A 14,690-nucleotide genomic window follows, 5' to 3' on the forward strand; every position below is an offset into this window, starting at 1 on the left:
GGATTTCCTAGTTATTTCCCTCTTAAAAAGGAATATTGAGTTTCAGTGTCTTCTAATTCTACACCTTTGAGTGACAAAGGCTAAATCATTTTACCAGGGCAATCCAGCCTAGTATGTTGATGTTAAAAATAACTTGCCAGACTACTGATGACACAACTTTCACCTCCTGGGGCAGGTGAAAGTTTCCCAGTGAAATACAGGCATGCTCTGTACCTACTTGCACCTGTTGGAGACGTACAGTCTTGCTTCTGTTCATCTGTCCTTAAGCAGGTATGCTCTACATGTCAACTGCTCCATCTGCCCTTGCCTGAGGATGGTGGCTCAAAGCAGATATTTTCAGCCATTGTTAAAAAGAGGCACACAGAAGCTAATGTGTGGGGTTTGCTTGCCCTTCTGTTAAAGACTGAGTGACTTGTGGAGGGACAGGGTTGGAAGGTCCATCTTGTTTAGCTGCTGCAGGGTTGTTCCTGCTGATGTATTTATGGTTTAATTATTTAGATCACTGAGTTCACTTCTCTGATAAGCACATGACTCCAATAAGTGAGTTAAAGGATTACTTGAATCACTTCTTTAAGGAAAGACACTAATTCTGGCCTCTATTGCCATGTCTTTCCCCATCTCTGAATATCTCTGAGGGAAATAAAAGTAAGAAATAACATCCAGGGACCCCCAACAGTATTAGGTTCACTTTAAACATGACACATGCTCTATATCCCTGGGGCAGGCACTTAATTTTGTAGTGTTTCAGACTTCTATGACATGATGATTGATTTTGTAGAGGTGGAGTTGCTTTAGTCATTAGTTAAAAAGCCTGATAAAGCTGCACAAAGATATTAAGTTGTTATCAATCATCAGTGTCTTTTTGTTCTCCCCCAACCTTTACCCCACATTGCAAAGGGAAGGAGAGAGACAGGCAGGAGGCTCTCTCACTTTCAGTCTGTCAGGGTTTTATTAGGTCCTTCTCTCTTGTCAGGCCCACTGTTGAAGCCCAGGTTTGATTAATGGGGAGCAGCATGCTCCAGCTGATGGACTTACGCCAGGCTCCCACTCTCCAGCCAGCAGCCTGTTCCGGACAGCCTGGCTAGCCAGTCCTCTGCTTGAGCTTAAAACACTGCCTTGCCCACACTCCATGCCCAGCCTGCCCCAGTCCCTCACGGTGGCAAGCCTTGCACATGTGTGGTAGCCTGCAGCTGAAATCTGCAGAAGAGTTTCAGGCTATCAGTTTCCTTTTCTCCTTTCTTCTGTCTCCTGCCTCTGGTAGGGTTTAATGGGTTTTTGGAAATCTCTTCAGCATATGAGTGGCACCTGGAATCCCCTTGAGAACTGAGAAGCTGCCCAACGCAGACACAATTGATTCTTGCCTTGACTGTGGGAGGCTCTCCCAATTTTTTAAAAATTATGTATTTTCTCTGAATCACAGAGGAGTTTTTCCTGATTTCTAGTGCCCAGTTTCCTTTGTCTGCCATCAGTGGCCTAGGAGTTGGCTTTTCCTTTCTGAATTTCCTTTTTTTCATTGCCATTGGCACTTGCAGATTATGGGAAGTTCTCTCAGTAAAAGCATCTTGATTGTGGTTGGGAGTATTGTTCAGGTTTTGGCAAGAAGCAGGTTTTGTAGATAGGGTTTTCCAAACAGATTAAGCATGCATCGTTGTGATACAGTTAATGAAAAGACAGTGCAAGGTACAGGTGAATAAATACTTAATGCAGGCAGGTGATCATCACATCACATCACACAGGTGCAAACAGTGAAATTGATTCATCCCTTAATACATGTTATTTTTCCTAAAAAAACTAACCTGTTTTTTCCAGCCAGCCAATCACTGCTTCTTAGCACTTCAGGCAGCTTGCTGTAGCAATACTGTTGTAATTGGACTAAAGTAGAGAAGGGTATGTACTTTTTCCATTTCCCTCTAGGCTTATGTTTTGATTTTACTTTTTATGATGTAAGAGCTTGTTTTCTCATTCAGAAAGTAATTTTTGTATCCAAGTGCAACAAAACAGATCTAGAAGTGTGTTGATAAAACCTATCATACATTGACCAAGAGGGCCAGTGGCATCCTGGCCTGTATCAGGAACAGTGTGGCCAGTAGGAGCAGGGAGGTCATTCTGCCCCCATACTCAGCACTGGTTAGGCCACACCTTGAGTACTGTGTCCAGTTCTGGGCCCCTCAGTTTAGGAAGGATGTTGACTTGCTGGAATGTGTCCAGAGAAGGGCAACAAAGTTTGTGAGGGGCTTGGAACACAAGCCCTATGAGGAGAGGCTCAGGGAGCTCGGGTTGCTTAGCCTGGAGAAGAGGAGGCTCAGGGGAGACCTTATTGCTGTCTACAACTACCTGAAGGGAGGTTGTGGACAGGCGGAGGCTGGTCTCTTCTCCCAGGCAACCATCACCAGAACAAGAGGACACAGTCTCAAGCTGTGCCAGGGGAGGTTTAGGCTGAAGGTTAGGAAGAAATTCTACACAGAGAGAGTGATTGCCCATTGGAATGGGCTGCCCAGGGAGGTGGTGGAGTCACCATCATTGGAGGTGTTTAGGAGGAGACTTGATGGGGTGCTTGGTTGCATGGTTTAGTTGATTGGGTGGGTTGGATAATAGGTTGGCTGCAATGATCTTGAAGGTCTCTTCCAACCTGGTTTATTCTCTTTCTATTTGTAACGTTTTTCCTTCTAGAGGCCTTTCAATACAGGAACTCCATTGAAGGGTTCTTGAGATGTACACGGACAACACACTGCTTTGGCTAAGTTTGTCTTTTTTCTTTAAAGAATGACATACCATGTCAGACCAAAAATGTTTACCTGGCCCCCTGTATCCAACACCAACTAAACTGAAAGCCTGGAGAACAGCACCAGAACAGGACAACAGTATAATTATTTCAGTGGCATTCCAACCTCAAAGACTTCTCTGAGTCAGAGGTGACATCTTCAGATATTACATCCATCAATTTTTCCAATTGCATTTTGAACCTGTACTCCTCTTAGCCTTTACAGCATTCTGTGAAGGAGAGTGTCACAGCCTGACTAGATACTGTGTGGAGAACCACTTCTTCTGCTGTTGTGAATTTGCCACTTGCAGGTTTCATTTAATGCCTTTTCTAAAACTGGGGTGGACACCTGATCTCCAAGCTTCTTCTCTGTGTCACTTGACCTTCAATAGTCCTTGTTCATGTGCCTACTTAGTCATCTCTGTTTCACACTGAATTATTTTCTAGGTCAGTTGCATTGTTTTTCCAACGGTAAGAAAATAGATTCTGTATGTAGATCTATCATAGTTACTATTCAGTGTTTGGTTTTCTGTGCTGAATTCCTGTCACTCTTTGCTTTCTTGACACTTAAGGAGCACTGAGCTGACACTTTTATTGAGCATTCTCCTTAACTCCCAAGACTGGCTTCTGAAATGGCCAATTTGTAGTCCAGCACTGCATATGTAAAGTTAAGATTACCTTCTCCTAGGCGCACGATTTAACATGTTCCTGTGTAAGTTTTATCTGCCCTGTTATTCCTCGCACGCCTAGTGAGGTCTTTCTGCAACTCTTTGAAATTCCCTTTCCTCTCTTGATGTACTGGTACCTGCAGACTTTGTTTCATTAGTCACCTATTTTCATATCATCTGGGAATATGTTGCCCTGCAGAGACCCCAGCACAGATCTTGGTGTGGTTTTCTGTGTGCCTTTGTGCTCTGAAGAAAAATGACTATTTTTATCTTTTGTTACCTGTGTTTAAAGCAGTTACCCTTCCTCCCCTGTCCCCACTGAAGCTTCTTTGCAGCAGCTTTTGTTCTGAATCTGCACTTTTCACTTTGAAACCACCGAGTTTCCTGGTGGCACAGGTGTGAGAAAATCTACAAATTCATAGAACAGTTAGGGCTGAAGGGGACCTTAAAGATCGTCTAGTTCCACCTGCACTGCCATGGGCAGAAAGACCCCTTCTGCTAGACCTGCCCACCCTGGCTTTGAACACTTGCAGGGATGGGCATTCACAACTTCTCTTGGCAACTTGTTTCAGTGCCCCAGCACCTTCCCAGGAAATAATTTCTTCCTTGTAAGTAATCTAAGTCTACCCTCTTTTGGTTGCAGAATTAGTTAAAAAAATTTAATTCCAAACCTGCAGGCAGAGCAAAGATCAACTTTGTTGCTCAAATGCTGTGCTAAAGAAATGTCAAATAAGGAGCCTTTGTCAAGCATGAAAACAAGTCTGAAGAGGTGAAAGATAGATATGTTTCTCATAGTGCCTATACTTGAACTACTGTTTATACATCACATAAATTCATTTGCCTTAGAAGTAGAATGCAGAATGCAAACTTCCTGGATCGAAACACACTACTAAATTTAATTAAAACTCCCTGAGATGGATAATGTTCACCAAAGATGCAGTAGAAAGGAAGTATAAGACTGTCAAGATTTTCTCAAACTTTTCAAGACTCTCTTAATTCTCTTGCTTCCATCACCAATATCCACAAGCATGCTGGCTGGTTGTGTAGAGATGTTCAGAAGTAAGGCTGATGAGTGGCTTATTGGACTGAGCTGTTTTCCAAAGCCATTTTATTCCTAGTTTCAGCAAGCATGACATTAATTCACAGAGTAGTTTGGATAAAACAATTATTTAGAAATAGCTCTTTGGAGTTCTTTTTCTCTTTGGAACGGGTAGTGAGTGAGTGGTCCTGTAAGTTAGGTGATATGACTGCTCTGTTCTGTTTGCAGGGATTTCACCTTCTAAAGGGAGGAAATGAGCAATTGGGAATATTGAAGATCATGGTAATAGAGGGGATTCTTTGTTCTTGCACAAACACCCTTTCAGCTCTGGAGAAAGCAGCCGTTTCCCTAACATTTGTGGAAACAAAAGGAAGGGTTCAGCTGAACGTTCAAGAAAACAATGAGGCATAAATCTACTGTTTGTTGGGAACTAACATGGAAAGCAGTGTTTGAAAGATTCACCTGTGTGAGGTGTTCAGGAGGAGACTTGACAGGGTGCTTGGTTGCATAGTTTAGTTGATTAGGTGGTGTTGGATGATGGGTTGGACACGATGATCTTGAAAGTCTCTTCCAACCTGGTCTGGTCTATTCTATTCTATTCTACCTCAAGCACAGCAAATTTTTGAGAAAATGCAGCCAGTAACATCATCAAGCCCTGGTGTCCAACAGCAAAGGCAAAAACCTGCAGAATGCTTGAGGGCTTTATTTATTTTTATATTGATTTTTTTAAACACTCTTTCCGCTAACCCATTGGAACATGTTCATCTCCACACATGCACAGCTGCTTTCAGTAGCATATAGACCTAGAGTAGAATCATAGAATCAACCAGGCTGGAAGAGACCTCCAAGATCATCCAGTCCAACCTATCACCCAGCCCTATCCAATCCACTAGACCCTGGCACAAAGTGCCTCATCCAGTCTTTTCTCGAAGATCTCCAAGGATGGCGACTCCACCACCTCCCTGGGCAGCCCATTCCAATGGCAAAGCACTCTGTGAAGAATTTCTTCCTAATATCCAGCCTGAACCTCCCCTGGCACAACTTCAGGCTGTGTCCCCTCATTCTGTTGCTGGTTTCCTGAGAGAGCAGACTGCCCCTCACCTGGTTACAACCTCCCTTCAGGTAGTTGTAGACAGCAATAAGGTCTCCCCTGGGCCTCCTCTTCTCCAGGCTAAGCAACCCGAGCTCCCTGAGCCTCTCCTCATAGGGCTTGTGCTCCAGGCTCCTCACCAGTTTCGTCGCCGAAGAGTTTGCCGTTTGTCATTGCCGCCTTGTTTTCTGAGCAGGACTGCAGCAATGTGTGTAGGGGTAACTTCTCTTGCTGGAAGATTTATTCAAAAGATTGATCAAAAACAAATTATTTGAGAATACAAAGGGAAGCTGATTTCTCCCCTCCACCCCCCCCCATCCATGACATGGTGCAGTTCAAGCTTGTTACCTCCCCATGTAATCTGCTCATTTTCCCTTGTCGGGAGTCACTGGCAGCACTGTATTTACAGTCAGGGGATTAGGCTGGTAGCTCTCCAGCGCTGCTGACAACAGCCTTGGTGAGCCCTGTTTCAGCTGAGGTTGTCAGCACTGATTGATTTTCATGGCTGGTGGCATTTGAAATGCTTTCAGTTTGTGATTTCTCACTGGGCTTGATGGGGAGGTATTTTTATTATCATTATTAAGAGCAGAAATAGCATTATCTGGATACTTGGCAGATAGAGATTATGGGCACAGACTGGCATGAGCAGTTTGTGTCAAGCTCTATGTTGGCAAGGAATAATCTCATCAAGACTGGCAAAATGTAGCTGGTTTGTGGTCTTTCTAAATGAAAATTCACCATAAATTTTCATATATCTCACTTGTTTTGCCATTCTGCTTCGTAATAAGACTACTGGAATTTGTGTCCGTCTGTGGGACAATCCACTGGGGTTTGTAATGTTTAAAAAAATTATTTTGAGCTACTTCTGTTGAATGAAGGCTCTGCAGGGTAATGAATTGCAAGGTTACTGTTCTTGGAAGGTATAGCACGTGTTTGCTGGTTTCCTGCCCATGAGCAGGAATCTGTCCTGCTTCACTGACTTGCTGGGGAAGAACTGTGAATCCAGGTATGGGTGACCTGTCTGCTCTTGGTATCCGTTCTTGAGCACGGAATGGCACAAAATTTCTAGTAACTGGTTTGGCTGTCATTGACACAATCTCTCATTTACTTCTTGAGAGCCAAGTGGCAGAGGACACATCAGGGATGTGCAGCAGTGGGCCCAATGCATGACCACTAAGGGCAGGGACAAGCCTCCTAGGTATAGGGGCTGCCTCAGGGACAGCAGCCGAAAGGATTCCTCTGAGGGATGCTGGGCAGAGGGGAGGTGGGCAGGGCTGTGCATGGGGGGCACATCACCCTGATGGCACAATGCCATCACCTGGCAATGACAACATAGCAGTGACAGGGCCCTGGGACAGTATAAAGGGGAACATCTTCCTGTGTCTGCTGCCAGAGTCTGGCCTGGGAGCATCCTAGAGGAGGCCCTTGAGGAGTCAGTGGAAGTAGTTGGTGAGGGCTGAGGGAGGAAAACCAGAAGCTAGACTAGGCTGCTGAAGATGAGAAGAACCACCAATTTCTGGAGGTGCCTGAGGGAATCAGGATTTTCAGCTTTGAGGAGCACTGCAGAGCATCCTTCCTGGAGCCAGTAGCTGTAAGAAATGGGATGCACAGATGTTGCCAGGGTATCCAGTGCTTCAGAGCACCCATTGGTGTCCTGCCAGGCACAGGAAAAGATTCCTGCCCCCAAGGTGGATCAGGCCAGGGGCATTTGACCACTCTTAGAATGCCCTGAGATGGCTCCAGGTTGAGGGAGAATAGGGCTTGGGCATCTCTTGGGAGGCATGACCAGCCTGAGGGAGGGGGAAGCAGGTCTTGTTCACATGTTCAGGGAGTTCAGTTGGTAGAAATCTACAGTCACCACCTAGTCCAACTGCCTGACCAGTTCAGGAATGAACAAAGTTCAAGCATGGTATTAAGGGCATTGTCTGTAGTGTGACATATGGTTAGGGTCTGGCCAGTTCTTCCAAATGCCTGTGATAACCTTTAGTCAGTTTAAACGTACACATTCTCATCTTGCACAAATTCTGGACTGCTTTGCTTACTTAGGAAGGAAAGGCAGAGCTGAGTATTATAGATGGGCACAAAGATGAGGTGGGTAGATTGCCAGATGAAACACCCGCTGCTTGCTTCCTTTGAGAGACAGAAGATTGCTGGCCAATAGGTAGATTATTTTTTTTAAGGGGTGTATCAAGGGGCTTTCATTACTTGTTCTTTATGGGATTTCACCAGCTCCCTGTTGTGGGCTTTATTCAAGGTATCCTTGAGTGAACTCTCAGACTTGTGCAGTCAATCCCAGGTCTGTCAAAGAAGGCAGGCTAGGTTCTGCTCTTTCACATGGAGAGACTTCCCTGTATAATACTGGCTTGACAATCTATGGTTGTGGCAGAGGTTTTGTGAACGCAATGTATAGTCACTAAGCTGTGTCTATACCTGATGGTTCATTTCTCCAGTTCAGAGGAGACTGTCCTGGCTCCTGTCACTTCTCTGATGTAGATTTTCTTCCTTTGTAGAAGTGAGGCTACTTAAGTAGTCAGATACCTCCTCTATCCTTTTATACTCAGTAACTTCATCATTATTATTTGTGTCTTTTGTTAATTCAAACAAATCCTTGTTCTAAAAGATCTTTATATTTTTTTTTCTTCTCTTTTAAAAACTTCCCACAGAATTTTTCTCTTTTACATTGTCCCTGCAATGGAGTAGAGATAGGATTTGGGTGTGGTAAACTCTTCATCTTGCTTGTTGCTGTGACACTTCATGTAGTTTTCCCCAAACTGTAGATATGTACATGAAAAAGGCATAGTCTGCTCTACTTTGTTGCTATAGACCCTCTTCATTACTGGAATGGATTGGAATGGAGTGGGTTATGTAGTCACATACTCTGTTATTGACTGTATTTGTTTGTGTCTTCCAGATCTTCCTAAAATCAGGCTTGGTTTTCTCTTAGAGCTTTTCTAGATTTTTAAAAATGTTTGGGTTTTAATTTATCTCTGTATTTTTAGTTGGTAGATTATAAATTCCCACCAGGCAGCACTAATCATGTAGAGGACATGCCACTGACCTAACCCAGTATAGTGTTTTCTATTTCATTGCAGAGACAGAGGGAACACAACTAACATTGATAGCAAACTGAGCAGAGTGCTGCCCGTCACAATGTCCAGATCTTGTTTCTGGGAAGCTAATCCATCACTTTGTAAGCTAGGAGTCACAGATCCTCTAGGGCATTTCAGAGCTTCTCTGCTAGTAATGTGTTTTCAGGAGGTCAGGTTTTGCTTGGTTAGATTGCTTTTTTCCTGAAGCTTGCCATTTATATTTTTTTCACTTGGGAGGCTTTCTAAATCAGTTGGTCTTAAGTAAAAATGTGATACCATATTCCTCCTCACTTCCAGATCTTTACATGCTAGGCAGAATGCTGTTGAACATGCTGGGAATTTTGTCCCTTACCTAGAAGCATATAGAGATTAAACCCAGTATTCTTCCTGTACTGTAAAAAGCTCATGTAAGAGGTTTTTTTCTTTCCAGTATATGCCTCCTATTGCTTAGTTTGTGACAGGATCTTCTTATTCTTAGTTCTGTGTTGTTTTAATGGCCTCTTTAGCAGGGACTTCATGAGGCTTCCATTGAAGATGTAGGTAAATTACATGTTCTTGTGCTTATTTATCCATCATACAATTAATACTGTTAAAAGTAAAATATTGTGGTATTAAGCCCAAAGAGTATGTATGAACTGCAGCTATGAAATAAAAGAAGCTAACGATGTACACGCTTATTGGCTTACTATCTAAAAAGTGTCACACAGGTTGGTTGTAGGATTTTAGCACAGGGATACTCTGTACTCACCAGTGGTAGAGGATCACAGGAGCAGGAAACCAGGGAGAATTTTATCTTTAGCCTGATCTAGTGTGGGGTGTCCCTGCCCATGGCAGGGGGGTTGGAACTAGATGATCCTTGTGGTCCCTTCCAACCCTGAATGAAACTATGAAACTATGAAACTATGAAACTCCATCACAAAGGTGAAAGTGTCCGGGTCAGTAGAGCCGATGTTAATAATGGTACTTAAAATATAGAGCTTAAAATGAAAACCAAGTGAAATTCAGTCTTACTTGTCTTTATGTGGGTGGCTAGTAAAGCATTTGTATGCATTTCTTCACATTGAATAAAGTTGGGTTTCTCATTCCTCCAAAGAATAGTTTTGGCATCAATTATGTCTATCAAGAGCTATTTCCTTTTTCCTGCTTGCTCAAGAGATATATACTTAAAGGGGAATGGAAAGAAATAAGCTCCTGTAGTGTTCTCTGTCAGAGCAATTAATATTCTAGTGGCAATGTCAAATCTTGAGGAGGAGTGCTTTTCTTCCATGTTTGCATCTAATCCAGAGTACAAATAAGGGGGGGTTCCAGTGCTTGCTGAGTCAACATGTCCTGAACTGCCCTGACTCATTGAAGGTCGATGCAGTACATTTTGTGTTTTAGCAGTTTTTGTTCTAGACCTGCTATCTATTTACCTTCTGTAGGTCTTTGTTTTGTAATATCTGTTACATTTTAAGTAGCTTAACTTTCTGCAAAGAATCTTCTCTTACAAATTAGTCACCTCACTGGTTGTTGTAAGGCAAGTTGTGATAATGGACCTCAAATGTCCTCTCAGGTAGGAGTATCTACCATTTGGGGGACTCAAATTCAACTATTCTGTTTAACAACTAGAAGGATATTGCAGCTGCATGATTAAGGATGTTGCAGAATAATGTCATTGTGTAGGTTACCATATCTCTGCAGGCTTTGGCTTCAGGATACATTCTTTGCTTTGGTTTGAGGAAGCTGGAAGATGGCACTGTTCTGGTTTTGAGGGAAAGAACAAGTATAGGTGAATGTGGTGCAACTACTGCCTGTGCTTTGGTCCTAATAAGCAGTACAACCACAGTCAACAGCCACAGTTTGTGAGGAACTCTTGCCAGAGAAATCCTACTGTTTCATTTGCTAATTTGCAAAATTAGCGGCTAAGAGGAATGCAGTTTAAAGGCAAACGTGAGATATGCAAGGAGGAAAGTGATTTACAGAGCTAGAACAGGAAATCAAGAAGGTGGAAACCTTGAGAGGATATCAGGAAGAAGGAAGGGAAACAGCCTGACAACGAAATTGTTTAATTTTTTAATAGTTCTCCCAATGGATGCATAAAGTGCAACTGATACAAATAATACTTATTATGCTATAAGGAGCAGATTTGTAATGGGAGAGATACAAAGAGTGTAAACTGATTTAGCCTGTTTAATGACAGAATCACAGAATGGTTGGGGTTGGAAGTGACCTCTGAAGATCATCTAGTCCAACCCCCCTGCTATAGCTGGTTCACGTGTATCAGGTTGCACAGGACTGCGTCTAGGCAGGTTTTGACTGTCGCCAGAGAGGGACACACCACAGCCTCTCTGGGCAGTCTGTTCCAGTGCTCCAGCACCTTCAAGCTAAAGAAGCTTCTCCTTAAATTCAAGTGAAACCTCCTGTGTTCTAGTTTGCCCCCAGTGGCCCTTGTCCTGTCACTGGTCACCACGGAGGAAAGCCCAGCCCCATCGTCATCACCTCCACCCTTTGGGCAACCTTTGCTGAAAAATGTGCAGCCGTTGTTTTGCAGATTTGGGGGTGGGGGGACACTGAATTTTTGCTGACTGTTAACTTGTGAAAGCCAAGTTACTGACCAAAAAATAGGAGCTTTTTGCTGATATCAGCCTTTTTCCTAAGTCCTGCAGAAACAAGCACCCATTTAACTCGATGGGGTGATAATTTTCACACATTACGTTTAACATTGCTGTTTATCCAATGTGCAGAGGAAAGACTCGGGATGGTTACACAGAGTGGCAAGCATGATGATGCTCCAGTCATGGCCAGAGCATGTATCAATCTTGAAAAAAAAAGTAGAAGGAGTTGCTGCAAAACATACAGAAGGAACAAAAATCAGCAGCTGGCTGCCTGGCCTAGCTCTGAACTTAGCAAGTCCAAACCTTACATTCTCAACAAACTTCAGCCAGGTGCATTGTTACCGTGCCTCGGGGTGCTCTCTGTTCCAACATGAGAATATTGCTGCAAGGGCTACACTGAAAAGTGAGTCCGTATTTCTTTCATCCCATGGCATGCTTTTTAGAAGGTGCATCTGCATTATTGGTTAGACAATAACACTGTAGTATTTCACTAGCTGAACACCTAACCCTCAGGATGCTGCTAATCTTACTTATTTTTTAAGTCGGGATGAAACTTTTTAATGCACCTTTATCTTTTCAAAATGCAGATCTGCTGTTTCTAAGTGTGTACTGTGCTAAACCACACTTTCACTGCTGTGCATCCCTCTGGTGTTTTGCCTGTTTGTTGTCCTTTGGTAATGGAAAATTTCAAAACCACAGGCATTGTTATATTAGATTTAGTCACTTATGTTCTTCAGGGTAATGTGTTTCATATAATGTCACCTATAACTGTAAATTAAGAGCCAAATGCAAGAGACAGACTTCATGTAAGTTGTCATACTCATCTTAGGGAAGGTGTCCATTTTTGTATATGAGAAAGAGGACAAAGAACAAGATTAGAAGCCAAGTATATGAAAAGCAACACAATATCTTCCAGAAAAGACCAAGAGCTAGTTAGAAAAATAGAATATCTTTCAGAAAAGTTCAAGAGCTTTTGGGTACTGAGTTGTTTGGAAAAACCCAATCCAAAGTGGGTTTGGTTTAGTACATTTTTTTGCTGTTTTGTTGGTGTTTGGGTTTTTTTAATTAAAAAAAAAATCATATTATCATCCATTTTTTGTATTCTAAACAGTTGAATGTTACTTCAAGAATTTTGTTTGCTTAGGGCATGCACTCACTTGGTTACTGCTCTGCATTTGGAGCACAATAAATAGTAAAGTTACAGACTTGGTTACTTGTAAGCTAGTGTTACAGTGACTTTTTTCTATGACTGAGGAGCAGACGTCTGACATGTTAGACTAGGCTGCATTCATTTGAATACATCTTTTCTGTTTGGTTTTTGGGTTGGGAGGGGGGGTTGTGGGTTGGTTGGCGTTTTTTTTTGGACAAGTGGAATACTATATATTGAAATAGCAGTAATCTTGCGGTGATGAAAGTCCAAGGGTATATAAGCTTCAAAGACAGATGGTATCTTTTGTTACCCTAACTGATACGCATGGGAAAGCAGGACAAGCTTTTGACCGACAGCTATTTAATCGTCTGAAATATCAAAGCACAGTCTCTTATCTGTACGGCATGGAGATCGTATTTTCTGAGATTTTCATGGTGATTCAGTAGTTCTTTTCAGAGTCCTGTTAAAGTGTGTTTAAATCAGCCAGCGAGAATGAGGAATTACAGTTTTTGCTGCAAGAAGGTGAACGTTAAGCGCAGACGCACTATGCTTGGGAAATGTGTGAAGTTTGGAGTACTACTAGAGAAACTGGTTGAAATTCAGCAGTCCTTCCTGAGCTGGGATGCTGCGGTGATGTGCTCATTCCAAGCTGATGAATGGATTCAATGGCAACAACAGAATGGTGCTATCGTGCATGGGGGAAAGAAATTGCTCACTCCAGGAAGAGCTCTCCTGCCTGCCCTAGGATGTTTGGCCTTTCTTGTAATGGCAAGCTGTATGAGTCAGCTGCCAAATGCATTTCCCCAGTGTGGCAACAGGATGTATAGCATATTCCCAGCTAGGGAATTCACTCAGGCTGTATTTCTGTGTTATTACGAGGGCTCCCCACTGTTAGATGTATGGCAGAATAGAGGCAATGTCTCTCGGGCAGGAAGGTTTAGCATTTGATAAAATGATGGCTGGATTAGCAGCAATTTGTAATGTGCCTTTTTCTTCTTTTCAAATTTAGTTACTTTTAGGAACAACAGAATGTTTGGCAAGTCTGATATATATGTAAAAATATATAATATTGAAGCAGTATTATGTTCCACTGCCTGCATTCATTTTGCTTTTGGTTTCTGTGTTTGCATGGCATACAAATACTGGATCCCATAAGGTCCTGTTTAAGCCAGGAAACTGAGTTGACTTATTATCATAGAGATGAAAATTACAATAGGAAGAATGTTATTAGCTCAGTGTAGGAGAGTCCAGCCTCACTCCAATCCCAAAGGTCCCTATTCTTCACACCAGTAATTTAAAGGAACATCATCCACCTCGAACCACTCTGTCTCAAATCTCTTGTTGAACTTCTTTTAGTTAGTATTTATGGTTTTGTACTTGTTTTCTCCTCTTAAAACCTTTTCCCTGGTATGTAAACTGTCCATACAAAGAGCAAAACTGACAGACTGTAGAAGCCAGAAGCTGTTCAATGCACAATACCCAGAATTAACAGATGTGCAATCAGCCAATCTCCCTGTAAGCTACTTACGCCATCTAACTGGTGCTACAGTGGAACTCCACTGGGGTTTTGGTCCTCTGTTGGCTCTCTGTATATTCCTAGTTTAAAAGATACTCAGCAAGGAGGGGAAGAATACATGAGTTCTGTCCCTGATCATTCATTTATAATGATCAAAGGGAGTTACTGTGATGTTTTTAGCAAATAAAAGTCCATGGTAACGTGGTTTCATCTACACACTTTCACCATCTGGTTGCATTGCTGTGGTATCCCTTTGTAATTTGTCATCACTGTTGTTTTATATCCTCAACCCTCAAAAACCATTGGATCTCTGTCCAACCCAGCTCACTTGCACGTGATAGAGAGAGGATAGAGGGAAAAGGCTTGCCAGCCTGAGCCCATGGAATGGGCCTTTAGGAAAAACAGAGGCTGGTGAGGCCTGCTAACCTGTTCCCAGTCTGTGGTAGTAGTGGCAGTCAAAGGTGGTCTGTCTCACTTATGTCAAGCAAAAGTGAAAATGCTCTAGTGAATACTTTCCTTTACCCTTTCTCACACAAAAGTTTGGCCTGTGAAGTGGATTTTTGCCAAAGGGCCTTTCTCCAGCCTTTTTTCTCATACTTCTGGCAGTTGAGGCCTTGAAGGGGATTTTATTTAAAGCCTTTGGCTTTAACACTGGGCTGTAAGTCACAGGGTTTCTTCTCTGTGCACATCAGACAGCCCTGAAACAGGCACTCTTAGGGGATGTCAGGCAAAATATCAGTAAATCTCATCTAGACAAAGTTGCATTTTCTAAATCAAACCAGC

At 42.7% G+C, this 14,690-nt stretch overlaps 1 protein-coding gene across 1 annotated transcript in view; it reads left to right on the forward strand.

The window, feature by feature from the left end:
• HS6ST1 (heparan sulfate 6-O-sulfotransferase 1) overlaps positions 1-14,690 on the forward strand; it is a 200,730-nt gene that overhangs the window by 78,232 nt on the left and 107,808 nt on the right. The window lies entirely within an intron of this gene.

The sequence above is a fragment of the Melanerpes formicivorus genome, unplaced genomic scaffold (assembly GCF_026170545.1).
Source record: "Melanerpes formicivorus ecotype bairdi unplaced genomic scaffold, bMelFor1.0.p_v2 SCAF_12, whole genome shotgun sequence".
Taxonomy (NCBI): Eukaryota; Metazoa; Chordata; class Aves; order Piciformes; family Picidae; genus Melanerpes; species Melanerpes formicivorus.